At 33.9% G+C, this 18,593-nt stretch overlaps 1 protein-coding gene across 2 annotated transcripts in view; it reads right to left on the bottom strand.

Annotated features, from left to right (window-relative positions):
* Positions 1-18,310, bottom strand: part of CDH19 (cadherin 19) — a 62,908-nt gene extending 44,598 nt beyond the window's left edge. The window contains exon 1 of one of the 2 annotated variants that reach the window (XM_036323262.1): positions 18,145-18,310. The gene's annotated coding sequence lies outside the window, so the exon portion shown is untranslated. The remainder of the gene's footprint in view (positions 1-18,144) is intronic. The other variant, XM_036323263.1, reaches the window with a different exon arrangement.
* Between the last annotated feature and the right edge of the window lie 283 nt (positions 18,311-18,593).

Below are 18,593 nucleotides of genomic sequence, written 5' to 3'. Positions count from 1 at the left end.
AAAAAAAAACAGGGGGCTTAATAATCACTTATATTGATGTTATAAAAACACTCTGAGAATAGAATGTTTGTGCAAGATATTTCCCATTTTGTGCTATGAAATAGAGGAAATGGAAAGTTTTTTATCTTAACAATAAATAATGCAGGTTTTTGCCCTAGCTGGTTTGGCTCAGTGGATAGAGTGTCGGCCTGCGGACTGAAGGGTCCCTGGTTTGATTCTGGTTAAGGCACATGCCTGGGTTGCCGGCAAGATTCCAAGTAGGGGGCGTGCAAGAGGCAGCCAATCAATGATTCTCTCTCATGATTGATGTTTCTATCTCTCTCTACCTCTCCCTCCCTCTCTGAAATCAATAAAAATATATTTTTTAAAAAGAATGCAGGTTTTAGAAAATAAATACAAAATTATAGTGACTGGGTAAAAATGACTGAATGTTTTTAATATATAAGACAAAGTTGAAAGGTATCTTCTAGTTATAAATATTAAAACAAAAAAACCCTCAAACTGTGGAGTTTTCTTTCTTTTTAAAAAAAATATATTTTATTGATTTTTTTACAGAGAGGAAGAGAGAGGGATAGAGAGTTAGAAACATCGATGAGAGAGAAACATCGATCAGCTGCCTCTTGCACACACCCTACTGAGGATGTGCCCGCAACCAAGGTACATGCCCTTGGCCGGAATCAAACTTGGGACCTTTCAGTCTGCAGGCTGACGATTTATCCACTGAGCCAAACCGGTTAGGGCTGGAGTTTTCTATTTAAAGTTTTCCATTTATCTGAGATTGATTATACACACACACACACACACACACACACACACACACACACACACATGTGTGTGTGTGTGTATGAAAAATCACATTTTCAAAAATGGGGATGGTGTGGTCCCTCTGCAGTTCCTTTAAGCCAATGTATTTGTTATAAGTTTACTTAACAAAAGTCATGAAGAATCCAGCTGAGATGAAAATTAAAGATAAACTCCACCCTTACTATTTGAGATTCAAGTTATGTCTGTTGTTTAGAATTTGTTAAATATGTATATTTAATATCTAGTGAATAATTAAAACATTTGGAACATTTAGTTTTCTTTATGATAATGTATTTTTCATAAATTTGGAAAATTATCACTAACAGTAACTTTAAGTATACTTATAATGTTAGATGAATGACATTCTTATTAACTTTATATTAAGATATTTTCATACATCTAGAAATATAGAAAATAGTGCAATGAACACCTAGAGACCATTACTTAGATTCAAAATGATCAAGGCTGGACAATCTTGTTACATCTATGTACATATCCACTTTCAGATGTTAAAACAAATTTAAAATGTTATAGTATATTAACTATTCATTACACACTTGGGCACAAATGCTACACATATGGGTGCAATTTATCTTTCTAAAAATCAAAATTGAATACTAAAAATTGAGAATAAGTCTTTAATATAATCAAATATTCAACCAGTGTTCAAATTAAAATAATTTTTACTTAGGATTCAAAGATGTCTACAGAATGCAGTTTGTTAATGTATTTCTTTGGTCTCATTTAGTCCATACGTTTCATCAGTTTAAATTTAATTTTCCTTTTCACTTATGTGTTGGACAAGCAAGATAGAGTTTCCTAAAATATGACTTAGTATGTTTATTTTCTATAAATCAGTAGAGGTTTGATTAGGTGCAATTTTAAATATTTGTCAAAAATACTCAGAGCTGATACTCAGTACTTCCTATTGCATGATGTCTGGAGGCATAAAATACCTAGTTTTTCCCCATTTTGTTTTCAGTGTTAAAGTTGTTCTTGTTTCCAGATTCATTTGTTGGTTGGTTCATTTATTATGAATTTCCTAGTTACCATTTGTTTTAAAGTCTTACTAATTATTGATTATTGCTTAAATTGACTATGTCAGTGACCAGATGGTGAAACACAACTGAGAAATAGAAGTTCAAAAAGCACCAAAAGAAACTCCTACACAAATTAATATTTGGAATAAAAACAAAATTCACAGGATGGTTTTATTAAAAGATGAAACATTACAGAAGATAATACATTGGTTTTGAAGATTGTTTAATAGAAATTATTAAAATTACAGTACAAAGATAAAGTACAATAGTAAAAGTAATTCTTAAAATTAAAAAAAAAATTCGTAACTGAGGAACAATCTTAAGTGGTATTATAAATATGTCATTTGAGTCCTAAAAAGGAAGAGAGATATTGGCTTAAGAAATGATAATGGCCAAGTGTAAAGAGCAAATAATAAAATTTCACCAGAAAAATAAAATGGTAAGAATATCTAATAAATGTTCATCAGAAATAATGTAAGACTGATAGAATGGAATTCATAAAGTTATGAGAGAAAAACTTTTAACCCATAATTAGATAACCTTTAAAAAAAAGGGTCATATTAAGCAAAGTAGAAAAATTAATCAATATCACTGAACTCTAAAAATACTAAGTAAAAATTCTTCAGAATTAAGGACATGTGAATTTACACAACATAATAAAATATGGAAATATAAAATATAAAGGTAACTATAAAATGTTATTTTGTGTTTTATTAATATTATAAAAACAATTTCACTATTTATTCATTAACAACAAGGTGTTTCAAAATATGTAACATATGTAGAAGTAAAATCCATGATAGTGGCACAAACAACAAGATGTGGAAAATAAAAATATCTGGTAGTCAACTTCCTATGGATAAAGATATAACAGTCACTCAAGTAGACTGCTGTGACAAGTGACTAATGTACATCAAAATGAACTACTGATGCACACATCTCAAAATAATTATGCTGAGTGAAAAAAGCTTGACAAAAAAAATCCATATTCTATGTTTCCGTTAATATGTCATTCCAGAAAATGTTAACCTAGCACAGTGACAGAAAACAGATAGTAGTTCAAAGAGAATGGAGGTGAGGAGGGAACAGAAAGGATGACCAGAATCAGGATGGAACTTTGTGAGTTAATAGCTATGTTCTTTATCTTGATTGAGATTATGGTCTCACAGGAGGAAAAATATGTTTAACCTATAAACTAACAAATATTGTTTACTCCTTTATACATGAAGAAACTTTCAAACTTGTCCACTGGGAGGCAATATAGATCCAATTAATTGGGAAAAACATATTTAAAAAGAAAGTTCAGATTGAGGTACTACATAATACCAATTGTAGAAGTGTTTCACAATTAGAAAATAATGCCCTACAAGACACCTGTCATAAATAGATTTCGTAAAATAAGTGTAGGTAAAAAAAAAAATGACATGCAAAATTTATCATGATAATTACCATGATAGTAGGGAGAGAAATTGGCTTAAAGGCTGGACTTTAGAAATAACTATCATATTTTTCTCCCTCTAAAACAATCTAAATTATATATATCAAACAATAGTATTCATTAAATCTGGGTGATTCCTCTACCAGATGTCATATTTTTATATGATTGAAATATTTCACAATTAAATTTAAGTCAAAATATAATTTTATAATACTAAATCATAATAAAATAAATATGGGTACCCTTTTATTTGAACCTTTTTGTATAAAAGTACAAGAATGAAAAAGTATCAGAAATGTTGTCTGAATTATGAAATAATGTGGCTTTGTTTATACTCTTCTACATTCTATATTTTCTATAATGGTCAGAAAATATACCCTTCTATTTAAAGGAAAGAGAAAACATTTCAAATAACGGTGCACTTGTGATTGAAGAGTGTTGGCAGCTGTCAACATGCCAGACTGAGAAATACTCAGGGCTGAGTCCCAGCGAATAAGGAAAAGTGCTATCAATTAGTATTCTGAAATGGTCCCTAGAGAAACAAGCAGTGACATTTTCACCCTACATCTGCAATCCTGGTTACAGTTTCCAATCAGGTTAATAGCTGGATAAAAACTGGCATATTATTTAAATATAGAAAAAGAAAGTCATGCTAATACTATCTCTTGTTAGTGTGCTTCAATTTAATCTAATTGTCAGAATCTAGGTGTAATTCTTTATATTTATTAAGTAAAATAGAGTATTGTATAATTCAAAATATATGATGTATAATAATAAAATGACATTGATATTAACATAACATTATATAATGAAACAATTTTACTATATTTAAGTAACACTACTTCATAAATATCAAATATTATGTACAAGTAGAATCATATAATTTCAGAATTGAAAGTGCCAGGCTGGCATAGCTCCGTGGTTAAGCATAGACCTATGAATCAGGAGGTCATGGTTCGATTCCCAGCCCAGGTACATGCCCAGGTTGTGGGCTCAATCCCCGGTGTGGGGTGTGCAGGAGTCAGCCAATTAATGATTTCTCTCATCATTGATGTTTCTGTCTCTCTCTCTACCTCCCCCTTCCTCTCTGAAATCAATAAAAATATATTTTTAAAAAGAGAAAAATGTATTTCATATAATACATTGCATTCACACAGAATAAATTTATATCTAGAAAATTTAAGGGATCTGCTCAGTACCAAACAGTTATTTAACAGTAAAGGTAGTACTGGAAACCTAATCTTAAGAGCATAGAGTGAACAATATATACTATGCTATCCTGAGTGGAAGAAATAAAATTTATAGATATCTGGCATCATGCATAACATCTATCATCTTTAAAAATTGAATACAGATCTATAAATTGCATTATACTGTTTGGACAAGTCTTGAAACTAGACATAAAAAATGTTTTCTATTACCATCTTTTAAGACACCTCCACCTCACTTATTCTAAAGACTCGTGAGATTAATAAAAAATGGAAGAATAAGTCAGAATGATGGATTTGGTGGCTGCCGGGGGGAAGATAAAAGTTGAAGCTGGGGAAATGTGGATGGTTTAAATATAGAAACCTAATCCTATTTGTGATCTCTTAAAAATCAAAGGAAACTTGGCAGCCTTATAGAGTGACACTCTCCCTCAAGACTTTTAAATGGCTTTCTCAGAACTCCTAATCGGAAATATGGAAAGATATACGAGTGATAGAGCCTGCATACATAAGTGAGAAGAAAGCAGCATTTCTGGGCTCAAAATTGTCATTGTCCATATGCCAACTCTTTCTCCGCAGAGCTAGAATATCAAAGATTGTTCTTTGTCCCATTTATGAACTCTCATTAAACATACTGTGCATATTTACTGTCACGAATAAAAGTTGTGTGCTACGGATAAAGGAACATAAAGTCAGAAGCATGTATAAGAATGTCTCTAGCCCTCTTTGACAGTACTGCCTTCTCCATTCACTATTTGTGTGGTGTCCTAAGATATGGACTAACAAGTGCCATTCTCCTGGGCTGGCCATCAGGAACTCTGTTTTTGAGCAGTGAGGGGGGCTGCAGTTTAATGAGCACCCCATTCGATGTGCTGAACATTGACAAGATGAGCCTGGGTGGGCAAAGTTTTCTAGAATGAGGAGAGACAAATTCCAGTTGCTGATATACACACTGCACAATCTCATTAAAAAAAAATCAGGTATCCCACCCTAACACACGCTCACCCCTACCCTCCACAAGATACCAAAACATGACTTCTCCTTATTATTTCAAGGCTAAATCTTTGTATGCTTCTGTCCCGATGATCTGTCTAAAACTCCTTTTGGACCATATACCTAATTACATGTTGCCAATCCAAGTAATCTGTATAGAATTTGTGTCTTTGCCATTGTGTAATCTGATATTAATTTAGCCATTGCTTGTCCATAGGCTATTTCTTACACTTATTTTCCTGTGTGGCTGCTGTCAAACCTGGAAAATATTTTCTTTTCAGAAATATCTTCCCTTAATGTTCTTTTAAAAGTAAGTAACATGTACAAATAAAGCAATTCTTTATTTCTAATATCTAAAACATTAATGTGACTTTCATTATTAAAGAGGTAAACCCATGTACATTTGTCTCTATTTTGATTGTCATTGTATAATTTAAAACCACTGGGAATTCCCTGAAAACTCCAAATCTATTCATTTGGAGAGAATACATAAAATTAGTCTCACAATTGTTTTTATTTACTTGTTGAAAAAAAGTGAATAAAAACAAATTTCAAAATTCATATTCACAAAGTGTCATTTAGCCATTGAATGTGGTGCTTTAGGTCATTTTATGATATGGGAATATGGGTGTAATACTTTGTTAGATGGGAAAAATAAATAATTAAATACATTTAAAATGATTTTATTCAGTTAAGGGAAAAAGGTAGGCAAATGCAGAGAGAGTGTAGAAGATTATGCCTTCAGATGCAGACAGTAATCACCTCTGAATTGAGGAATTATAAGTTGATTTAAATTTCCTCATGAGTATTTCTATGTTTCAATAATTATTCAGTTAATACATATATACATCATGTTATAATAAACTATTCTCCCAAATATGCCGAGATGAAATGTTCTGAAGACAGTTGGTGAACTGAAGAATCCACCTGTGCAGCAAGGATGATTGAATGGCAAAGACAGTCTGCCACCCACTAGCTGAATGACTTCAGGACAATGGCCCAACCTCTGGGAGCCTTAGTTGTCTCATGTGAAAAGGGAGGATAATAATCGCCTCCCATAGGGTTGCTATCTTGATTAAATGAGTTTAGGCATCCACTGTCTGACACATGCTGTTATATATTTTAAACTAACTATACAAATACCTACTTATAGATGAGTAGTAAGGATCTGATCATTTCTCTACTTCAAAACTTTGAAATGTTCAGCTGCTGCTATTTCCACAAACAATACACACAGATTTCAAACTTTATAGATGACTTTTGTAAAAATAGTGTAGGATACATTGTCCCTGATGTATGTGCTCTACATGTATTTTCAAATGATTTAAATGCCATTATATTTTTTCCCAAGCATGGCTAAATGACTATGACAAATAAAAATTGTCATTCTTGAAACAGTATATGATATTGTGTGGGCGTGTATAGGCTGAAAATGATCCTGATGAGACACAGAACAATTATGTTTTCAAAGAAGACTAATTATGACTTAACTGATGAAAATATTATAATCTAGGCACTTATACCATTTGTAACTGGATCTACTTAGAAATTGTCTTTTCTATGACCCCTTCTTGATTACATAAAGATAATTATTCCATCTGTGAAAGCTTTACCAAAATATAATGTATTATGGAAGGCTTGTCGAAAGCTGAACTAAGCTCAGCTATACTAGCTTCTCAGAGAGAAAAGCATGGCAATTAATATAATGTCTCCATCTTCAGAAAACCATTGAGTAGGCCTGACCAAAAAAAACAAAAAAAAGGAAGAAAGAAAGAAAAGAAAAAGAAATCTCTTAAAATAATGGTTTATAAAACTATCCTTAAAAATAAGAGAAACTGCCTTGGCCAGTTTTGCTCAGTGGATAGAGTGTCGGCCCTCAGACTGAAGAATCCTGGGTTCAATTCTGGTCAGTTACAAACTCAATCCCCAGAGTGTGTGCAGGAGGCAACCCATTGCTTTGTCTCTCTCACATCAATGTTTCTGTTTCTCTGTCTCTCCCTCTCCCTTCCACTCTCTCTAAAAATCAATAGGAAAAAAAATATCAAAATATCCTCAGGTGAGGATTAACAAAACAAAATAAATTTTAAAAAAGGAAGTTTTATCTTCATCAATTTAAAGAACTATGTCTAACATACAATGGAGTTGAAGCCAGCAAACAGTGCAAAACATATATTAAACTGTATGTGGCATTATTATAGTAAAAGTAGTTAGAGATTTTTTCTTTCTCTCTTTTAATTTGAGGGATTACTTACAGAAGGGAAAAAACTGAGTCCTTGAAATATCTATTAACAATCTCCATTTATCCCATATACACCTTTATAATACCTTATAAAAAAGTAGCATGGAATGTTGGTGGCCAGTTATAGACTAAATTTCAAAGTCTCTTTTTTTAATGTTATAGACACTGCCTCAATACTCATTTTGAAGAAGGTACTCTGTATGGTGTGAATCTACTTAAAATCTTATCTACATAAACACCAAAGCAAGGATATTTTAATGAATGTTAGGTGTTTTGAATAAAATGTTAAGTGTTTAAAGCTGAAATATCTTGGAGAAATCTGTATTATCTATTGTCTCATTTCCCATCTAAATGTCTACCATTATATCTAATTTCTATTTTTATTTTAATCATTAGTTGCAATACAATGTTATTTTTCAATTAAATAATTTGAACCTTCTAATCCAAGCATGTCAAACTGGCGGCCCATAATGAATATTTTTGCAGCCCAGCTAATACATCAGTATGTAAGAAACATTTTAATAAAAATTTCATAACTTAATTTTTACAATAGTCTGTTATACATAATTATTAATAATGAACTACAATGTTTACTAATGACTGATTACTATAATCATGCTGCATTCATTTCCCTTACGTGCCTTACCCAAAAGTGCAGCATTTCTCTCCACATGCTCAAAGTCACTCACTAATCAGTGTAGGAGGCTTCCTTTTTCTCCACATTCTTGCCAGCACTTGTCATTTGTTGGTTTGTTGATTATAGTCATTCTGACAGGTGTGAGATGGTATCTCCTTGTTGTTTTGATTTGCATATCTCGAATGATTAGTGACTTGGAGAATGTTTTCATATGTCTCTCGTCAAGGCCTTCCTTATGTCCTCCTTTGAAAAGTATCTATTTAGGTCCATTGCCCATTTTTTTGATTGGGTTGTTTATTTTCCTTTATAAGTTGTATGAGTTCCCTGTAAATGTTGGAGATTAAACCCTTATTGGTGATAACATTGGCAAACATGTTCTCCCATGCAGTGGGCTTTCTTGTTGTTTTGTTGATGGTTTCTTTTGCTGTGCAGAAGCTTTTTATTTTGATGTAGTCCCATTTGTTTATTTTCTCTTTAATTTCCATTGCCCTAGAAGCTGTATCGGTGAAAATATTGCTTTGGCATATGCCTGAGATTTTGCTGCCTGTGGATTCCTCTAGTATTTTTATGGTTTCCCATCTTATGTTTAAGTCCTTTATCCATTTTAAGTTGATTTTTGTGTATGGTGTAATTTGGTGGTCTAGTTTCATTTTTTTTGCATGAGTCTGTCCAATTTTTTCAACACCATTTATTGAAGAAACTGTCTTGACTCCATTGTATGTTCTTGCCTCTTTTGTCAAATATGAATTGAGCATAGTGGTTTGGGTCAATTACTGGGTTCTCTATTCTATTCCATTGGTCTATATGTCCGTTCTTGTGCCAGTACCAGGCAGTTTAAGAACAGTGGCTTTGGGAATGCAGGCTGGTGTAGCCATTGTGGAGAACAATATGGAGTTTCCTCAAAAAATTAAAAATGGAACTCCCATTTGACCCAGTGATCCCACTTCTAGGAATATATCCCAAGAAACTAGAAACACCAATCAGAAAGGATATATGCACCCTATGTTCATAGCATCACAATTCACCATAGCTAAGATTTGGAAACAGCCTAAGTGCCCATCAGTAGATGAGTGGATTAAAAATCTTTGGTACACCTACACAATGAAATACTACACTGCAGTAAAAAAGAAGGAATTCTTTCATTTGCAACAGCATGGATGGAACTGGAGAGCATTATGCTAAGCGAAATAAGCCAGTCAGAGAAAGATAAATATCACATGATCTCACTCATTTGTGGAATATAATGAACAACATAAACTGATGAACAAAAACAGATCCAGAGACAGAGAAGCATTGATCAGACCGTCAAACCTCAGAGGGAAGGTAGGGGAGGGTGGAGGTAAGGGGAAGAGATCAACCAAAGGACTTGTATGGATGCATATAAGCCTAACCAATGGGCACAGACACCAGGGGGGTGAGAGTATGAGTGGGGGAGTGGAGGGGTAATGGGGGGATAAGGACACATATGTAATACTTAAATCAATAAAGAAAAACAAAAAACAAAAAAAGGAAAAAAGAGAAAAAATAAATAGGCAAAGAGAAAACAATGTCTTAGAGAGCTCTTAACAGGAAAGTGTTATTTAAAAGGAGGGTTAATATCCAAATAAAAAGGGATATTATGGAGCTTTATTTTTCATCTAACACTACATGAAAAGGGTTATACTTTGCTCTACTAGTTCATGAGCAATTTCAAGAATTATTTGCTTAATGACAAACAGCATTACCCTTAAAACACAAGCAAAAGATGCATCTATGTTCTTTTCTCTTTATTATTTTTAGTGTTCTACTTATAGTTCATGTTTTTCTCTGAATTGGGTAGTATTATCTCTTTATCAAAGGATGTCATAGAATCTCCACTAGAGATTTTTTAAAAAAATTATTGATTATTGTATTACATATGTGCCCTTATCGCCCCATAGCTGCTCCCCCCCCCCGACTCATGCCCTCACCCTCCTGTTCTCTGTGTCCATTGGCTATGCTTATATGCATGCATACAAGTCCTTTGGTTGATCTCTTACCCCGTCACCCCCACCTTCCTTCATAGGTTGGACAGTCTGTTCGATGCTTCTATGTCTCTGCTTCTATTTTTGTCCATCAGTTTACGTTGTTCATTGTATTCCACAAATGAGTGAGATCATGTGATATCTTTCTCTGACTGGCTTCTTTCGATTAGCATAATGCTCTCCAGTTCCATCCATGCTGTTGCAAATGGTAAGAATTCTTCTTTTTACTGCAGCGTAGTATTCCATTGTGTAGATGTACCACAGCTTTTAATACACTCATCTACTGATGGGCACTTAGGCTGTTTCCAAATCTTAGCTATGGTGAATTGTGCTGCTATGAACATAGGGGTGCATATATCCTTTCTGATTGGTATTTCTAGATTCTTGGGATATATTCCTAGAAGTGGGATCACAGGGTCAAATGGGAGTTCCATTTTTAGTTTTTTGAGGAAACTCCATACTGTTTTCCACATTGGCTGCACCAATCTGCATTCCCACCTGCAGCGCACGAGGGTTCCTTTTCCTCCACATCCTCTCCAGCACTTGTCATTTGTTGATTTGTTGATGATAGCCATTCTGACAGGTGTGAGATAATACCACATTGTCGTTTTGATTTGCATCTCTCAGATGATTAGTGACTTTGAGCATCCTATATAATAAAGAAGTAGTATGCAAATGGAACATCACTCCAACACACAAGATGGCTGCTTCCATGAGGTCAAAGATGGCCACCCCCATGTGGGCACAAGATGGCCACCACATGATGGCCGGCAGGGAGGGCCATTGGCGGGGACCAGGCCTGCATGGGAGGGCAGTTAGGGGCAATTAGGCCAACAGGGGAGCAGTTAGACGTTGATTAGGCTGGCTGGGTAGTGGTTAGGGGGTGATCAGGCTGGCAGGCAGAAGCAGGTAGGGACAGTCAGGCAGGCAGGCAGGTGAGCAGCTGGGAACCAGCAGTCCTGGATTGTGAGAGGGATGTCCGACTGCCCGTTCAGGCCCGATCCCACTGGGCAGTTGGACATCCCTTGAGGGGTCCCAGATTGGAGAGGGTGCAGGCTGGGCTGAAGGACACACACACACACACACACACACACACACACACACACACACCCTGTGCACGAACTTCATGCACAGGGCCTCTGGTGTTTTCATATGTCACTTGGCTTTCTGAATGTCCTCTTTTGAAAAGTATCTATTTAGGTCCATTGCCCATTTTTTGATTGGGTTGTTTATCTTCCTTTTGTTAAGTTGTATGAGTTCCCTGTAAATGTTGGAGATTAAACCCTTATTGGTGATAACATTGGCAAACATGCCCTTCCATGCAGTGGGCTTTCTTGTTGTTTTGTTGATGGTTTCTTTTGCTGTACAGAAGCTTTTTATTTTGTTGTAGTCCCATTTGTTTATTTTCTCTTTAATTTCCATTGCTCTAGGAGCGGTATCGGTGAAGAAATTGCTTCGGCATATGTCTGAGATTTTTCTGCCTGTGGATTCCTCTAGTATTTTTATGGTTTCCCATCTTATGTTTAGTCCTTTATCCATTTTGAGTTTATTTTTGTGTATGGTGTAAGTTGGTGGTCTAGTTTCATTTTTTGCATGTGTCTATCCAATTTTCCCAACACCATTTATTGAAGAGACTGTCTTGACTCCATTGTATGTTCTTGCCAATAGTTAACTTACAAAAAGAGAAACTAAAAAAAAAATCCCATTTACCATTGCACCAAAAAAATTAAGATACCTAGGAATAAACTTAACTAAGCAGGTAAAAGGCCTGTACTCAGAAAACTATAGGACACTGAAAAAAGAGATAGAAGAAGACATAAACAGATGGAAGAACATATCGTGTTCATGGATTGGTAGAATCAACATCATTAAAATGTCCATACTACCCAAAGCAATCTATAGATTCAATGTACTCCCCATTAAAATACCAACAGCATATTTCACAGACCTAGAATGAACTCTCCAAAAATTCATCTGGAATAGAAAAAAAGACCCCAAATAGCTGCAGCAATCCTGAGAAAGAAGAACAAAGTAGGTGGGATCTCAATACCAGATATCAAGCTGTATTACAAAGCCACTGTTCTCAAAACAGCCTGGTACTGGCACAAGAACAGACATACTAATTAATGGAATAGATTAGAGAACCCAGAAATCAACCCAAACCACTATGCTCAATTAATATTCCACTAGAGATTTTAAAGAATAAAATAGATGGCAAATTTTTGGAAACAATTTTGCTATAATTCAACTTTAAAGCAGGAAAATAATGGCATTTTTTTTGTCCTATTATTGATGTGTAACTTGCTCATTTTCATAGGAATGACATTTCTAAGTTTTGTGCCTAGAAAAAATTACTTAGGTTATTTTAAACCATAAGTGATGTGCCCAAATTATTTCTACTTTAATGTACTATTTTGCAAATTTTCAATGATCTTTTATCATGTAAGTTCTTAGAATGAAGGCACAGAAAATGTGTATATACTAATCTTACATGTTGATAAGTCACTGTTCTATAATAACATATAACATTTTTATTTTATTAAGGCAACATTGGCTCAAAACTTGATATAATTTTCAGGTGTAGAACATTACAATTCACCATCTTATATACTACAAAGAGTCTAGTTTCCATCCATCACCACACAATTGACCCTCTTTACCCATTTTGTCCTCCTCAACCCCTTAACCCCTCAGGTAACCGCTCATCTGTTGCCTGCCTCTCTGTTGTTTTGTGTTTGCTTGTTTGCTTAGTGTTTTTGTTTGTTTGTTTGGTTGGGTTTGTGTGTGTGTGTTTGTTTGTTTGTGTGTTTGTGTGTGTGTGTGTGTGTGTGTGTAACTTGGCATGCCAAAGTAGGGTCTCTGAAAATTGTGTTTTGCTTTAATATTAAGACATTCTTTCATGATTGTGAATGTCTTCTATCAAGTAGTTAATGCAACAAATTTCTGAAGTCAACATTTCCGCTTTACTAAAGCTAGAGCTGTTTTGAAAGTCAGATGAGAATTCTCCTACTGAATCATATCAGAATCTTTGAGGGCATGTATCATTTCAAAAGGAAATTAACTAGTTAAGTGGTGGAAAGGCAGGTTTTAGAACATGTGCTGGATTCTCTCAAATGAGGGGTGATGTGAGTTGCTAACAAACTCTCTAATAGTGTGGATATTTTTTAAGTGTCAAACATATTTCTGGTCACTTTGGTAAAAGTAACTCATTTCTCAAATATGTGAGCTGTAAGCAGCTCTGCCAGAGAGAAGGATTCATACAAGTTTATTAAATTCCATATTTGTTTATGTTCCATCCCCAATCTGATATGCTAAAGCAAAGATACAGGTATTTGAAGATCATGGGAAGTAAAGGAATTCATCATGACAACAAAATAGAAAAATTCCATTTCCTCATACTCATCAGCAGAGTTCTCAAACATGAGGTCAGTGGCAATAAAACCCAGTCAACAAAGGTATGTGAAAGGACATTATGTTCTATTATACACAAAACACTAATTTACATCACATTACTGTCAATAATATGTTAAATACTACTGTGTAATATCTGAAATATAACATAATATTTAAAGGGTACATATTAAGAGAACGGGTGGCAAACAATTCAGTATCAATTTATGTTATAAAAAATTCCTAAAAGAATAATAACAATTCTTAAGAATGCATAGGAGGCATTTGTACATATACTTTTAAAGCATCCTCAATTTATGATGATTTAATTGAATTTATAAAAAGTCTCCTGGAGATAAGTATTCTGGAAACATTCCAAAGGGAAAAACAAAGCAACAAAAATATAAGTTGATACTATGTGCTTTAAGACTTCTACAAATTGTGTGTGTGTGAAGGAGGAAGGGAAATAGGAAGAGAGAGAGAGAGAGAATAAATATTTCATTAAGACACAAGTAAAGGACTTATTAAAACTGAGGCTGTAAAATGCCAATATAACTTACATAATCTGATATATTTCAGTCATTGTTAAGACTTGGGAAAGTAGAAAATACATACAATAAATAAGATGATTTCTAGGTTTTATAAGCTAGTTGTTTTTAAAAATTGAATGATTCCAGACTTTTAATTTTGTTATGTTTATTCCTTTTAGGAAATAATTTTATTGGTTAAAAAATTAGGTAAGGAGAAATATTCAGATTATATTAAAATTTAAATATTTTTACAATGTATTTTTAAATTATGGTTGACATACAATATTACATTAGTAAGTTACTATGATTTTACTGACTATATTCCCTATATTTTATAATACCTCCCAGTAATTTATTTTATAACTGGAAGTTTGTAATTCTTCGCTCCCTTTTTCAAATAAAAAATTATGAGCATGCATGTTTATATAATTGATATACTTAAACATCCAAAGTATTTAGAATTTTAATAGAGTATTATTTGAACATATCTTATTATGTTATTTGATACTGTAAATACACACAAAATATCCATATTACTAAATTTGCAAACATTTTATATAATGTCTGCTATACAAATATAGTAAGTTAATTCATAGAGTTCAAGTTAAATTTATATAATATAAAGAAAACATTTACCATTTTATTTAGATATTTTTTATTATTTACCTCTTCCTGTGTTTGTTGTTGATTTTTTAAATATATGTTAGCTACAGATTTATTAAATCCCTTTGACAAAACTTCATTGAATATTTTATCAAAATTAGTAGCCTAATTGAAATTATTTTTAACAAATTAAAATTGAAACAATATTACATGTCAATAGTAACATTTTGCATTTTGTTAATTTATACTTTCATGTAATTTGTATTTGATAGATTAGATTTTTATTATATATAATGAATATAATATATTGAAAATTAATATGTATGCATGTTTTAATATGTACATATTTATATTCATGATATACTCAGTAGTTTACTTTTATTAGAATTAGTATTATAATATTCTTAGTTACTTAAGCTTTTGGTTTTCAGAATTGTCTAATGTCAATGCAAAGTTTGATAGAAAAAGAGGAAGAAAAGTAAATATCTGTATGTAAGATTTGATAATAGATTGTCCTTCAAAGAGACATTTAGATTTATTTTGATATGAAGAAAGCACCATACTGAATATCATTTACTAAAAATAAATAATTTATCATATTAAAATATTCACCCTGTAAATAAATATTTCCTTCATATCTTTAAGGTTGACAACTTTATTGTTCACAACATTTGATAGTATAGAGTAATGTATGATAATTAAAAACCAAATCCTATAGAAAGAAGAAGATGCAGTAGTGAGTGAAACATACCTCCCAAGAAACAATGTTTCGAATGTTCTAGATGTGAGCAACTTTTCATTCTCCTCAATCTAAATGGTAAAGATGGCAAATTGCTCTCACACATAGTTGTGTTAGAGAAAGCTCAATATACATGTCACAGGTTTAAAATTTTAGAATTTTTTCTTTCCTTTGTGAAGTGCAAACTAACAAAGAGCTTTTCAAAGTACTTTTTGCCCCTATAGTCATTAAAAAAAATTTATATAGTTCAATCTATGCCTGATTAACACATTCTTACCTGTGCCTCTTCAAGTTCAAGGAATTCTGTGGAAATTAACATTCAAAATTCATGTCTACCACATGAGAAATATTAGAAGAGATCGTTCTTACGTTGCTTCTCTGGCTTCTCATCAAAACTGCATGAGCCACATTGCTCTGAGCTTGGGCTTTAAGTACTCTCATGTCACTGCTTAATACTGAACGCTATTTTGGTTTTAGTGTGTAAAACCACAGACACTGAGCCCTTTGTGTGAAATATCATAAGGTCTCTCTGCTGTCCACTCATCGTCTGGAATTCAAATGCAGGCAGCTCCAGCAAGTAGTATGAGCTGATTATATATGTTTTTTCCTTTTTTTCTAACAACAAACAAAAAGAAAAAAGAAAAAAAATAAAGTACTTATTGGTTTGAGGTGATAAAGGGGAGATCAACTTATGTAAGAATTCTGCAAGTGGAAATGTCATGCCTCTGCTTGGGAGTTAGCTGATGAAACAAATGACCAATTTAAAGTTAGCAGGAAAGTTACTAAAAAGAGAAGAGCTTTTCCATTGTGTCCGTGTCTTCTGGCTGCTTCTTAATTCAGTCTTTCTGCTCAGAAATCAGTAACACACAGAGAGAGAAGGCAGTGTCTAAATCTAAACTGTAATCCTCCTCTTTTCCTGGGCTTATTTACTACCCAACTAGACTGATTTCATGAAATGTATAATTAGATTTTGTCGTAAATATCATTTATTGTAAAATACATAATATTAAGTGTTATGCTGTTTTCTCAAGCTGTGTTTAGTTAAAAGTAATTTGTACCAGAACTTGAACTGTTTCCTAAGGTCAATAGGAGGTAACCACTGAAAATTCCTACATTGTAACCAATCACTGAAGAACAAAGAGTCCCTGCCCCTCACTCTATCAGCGGCTTGATAACAATACATCCCTGAGCCACATGCATGTTTCAGTCTGAGTGCTCCCAGTTTACAAACTGTCTTTTTGATGTGTGCACAATAAACTCAGATTAATTCCTAAAAAGAACAATAATTTTCAAACCAATTCAGAGAGAGGTTAAAAATATTGCTATAGAATTTACCAGGTGACCGAAAAATACTCAGGAGTACTGGAGGCACAGGAAAAACACATTTATTTCCAGACATTTCACATGTACCGGTACAGTGACTCCGGGGACACCGTTTCTCTCCAAATCCTGAGCAAGCCAATATGGAGGAAGGTTGCCCTGTATACTCTTCGGTTTCTTTGTCCCCCAAATATGGGATGGAACTTCGGGACCTTTCCCGGGCTTCGCAAAAAGCCCCGTGTGTTGGGCTGGGGGCTGTAAGACCACATCTAATGGCCTGGCTTGGCGCTAGTGCTGATAACCCTGTCTGGGGGTTGTGCATTGTTCATGGTTTATGGCCTCTCTAAAATGGGAGTAGTTTTTAGCTAAACAGGTCTTGCAGGACCAGATAATTAAAGAAGGGACAGTGACTAGACTATAGGCTAACAAGAATGTGCACTAGGTTACTGGCACAGATTCAGATTTGCTAGCCGCCAAAAACGCCTCCTTTTCCCCATCAATATGAACAGTGTCTAAAACTATAAATGTCTATATAACTTAACATTTTAAGGTTTGTATGTATAGTTATTATAAGCAGTAGTTCTCAACCTTCTGGCCCTTTAAATACAGTTCCTCATGTTGTGACCCAACCATAAAATTATTTTCGTGGCTACTTCATAACTGTAATGTTGCTACTGTTATGAATCACAATATAAATATCTGACATGCAGGATGGTCTTAGGTGACCCCTGTGAAAGGGTCGTTCGACCGCCAAAGGGGTCGCAACCCACAAGATGAGAACCGCTGTAAGGAGACAGCATCAACCGGAGTCCTACAATATTGGGACTATAAGCATATGCATTGCTCTTTTATCATAAGAAGGGAAAGATAGTAGCAAAAGGGTTACAACTAATGCTGTGAGAATGAAATACAATGCGGTCTGATTTATGCTTGTTTCATTTTTTTGAATTCACAAAAAACACAAATTTTATTAGTTACTGTATGTTAAATAAATGTTCCATACCTCTGTGACATGTGGCAAACCAAACAGAAGTTAGCTTTTAAAAAAAAAAAAAAATCATGGTAGGAACACAACATAAAATCTAGCCCCTTAACAAATTTTAAAGTGTACAACACAGTATTGTAAACTATAGGCACAACATTGTACAACACGTCTCTAGAACTTACTCATCTTGCCAAATATTATACCCATCAACCAACCTGCCATTCCCTCGCTGTCAGGCTCTGTCCACCAGCTTCTCCTCTCTGCTTCTGTGAATGTGACTAACTCAAATGTCTCACGTAAGTGGAATCATTCAATATTTGTCCTTCTGAGACTTGTTCATTTACTTAGCATAATTTCCTCAGGGCTTTATCCATGTTCCAGAATATGCAAGATATGTGAGAATCTCACATTTTACAGGATGTGGCTTCTTGCTTAGATACAATTTCCAGCCTCACTTTGGATTGTAATGACACTTTTGAACCTGAGAGGTCACATTTAACATCATGTCCCGAGAGCTTATTTTATGGCATAAGGGAGCAAGTGTGGGCCAGATTGCTACACTGATTGTTTCAATACCTTACAAAATCCACCAGAATTGTAGAAACTACAGTGAGACAGGATTATGTTTCAATGGACAGCCTGGAACTATATGTTTTATTTAGGA

Source organism: Myotis myotis, unplaced genomic scaffold (genome assembly GCF_014108235.1).
Source record: "Myotis myotis isolate mMyoMyo1 unplaced genomic scaffold, mMyoMyo1.p scaffold_m19_p_9, whole genome shotgun sequence".
NCBI lineage: Eukaryota > Metazoa > Chordata > Mammalia > Chiroptera > Vespertilionidae > Myotis > Myotis myotis.
Note: the sequence above shows the minus strand (reverse complement) of the source record. Positions and strands in the feature narration are given on the sequence as shown.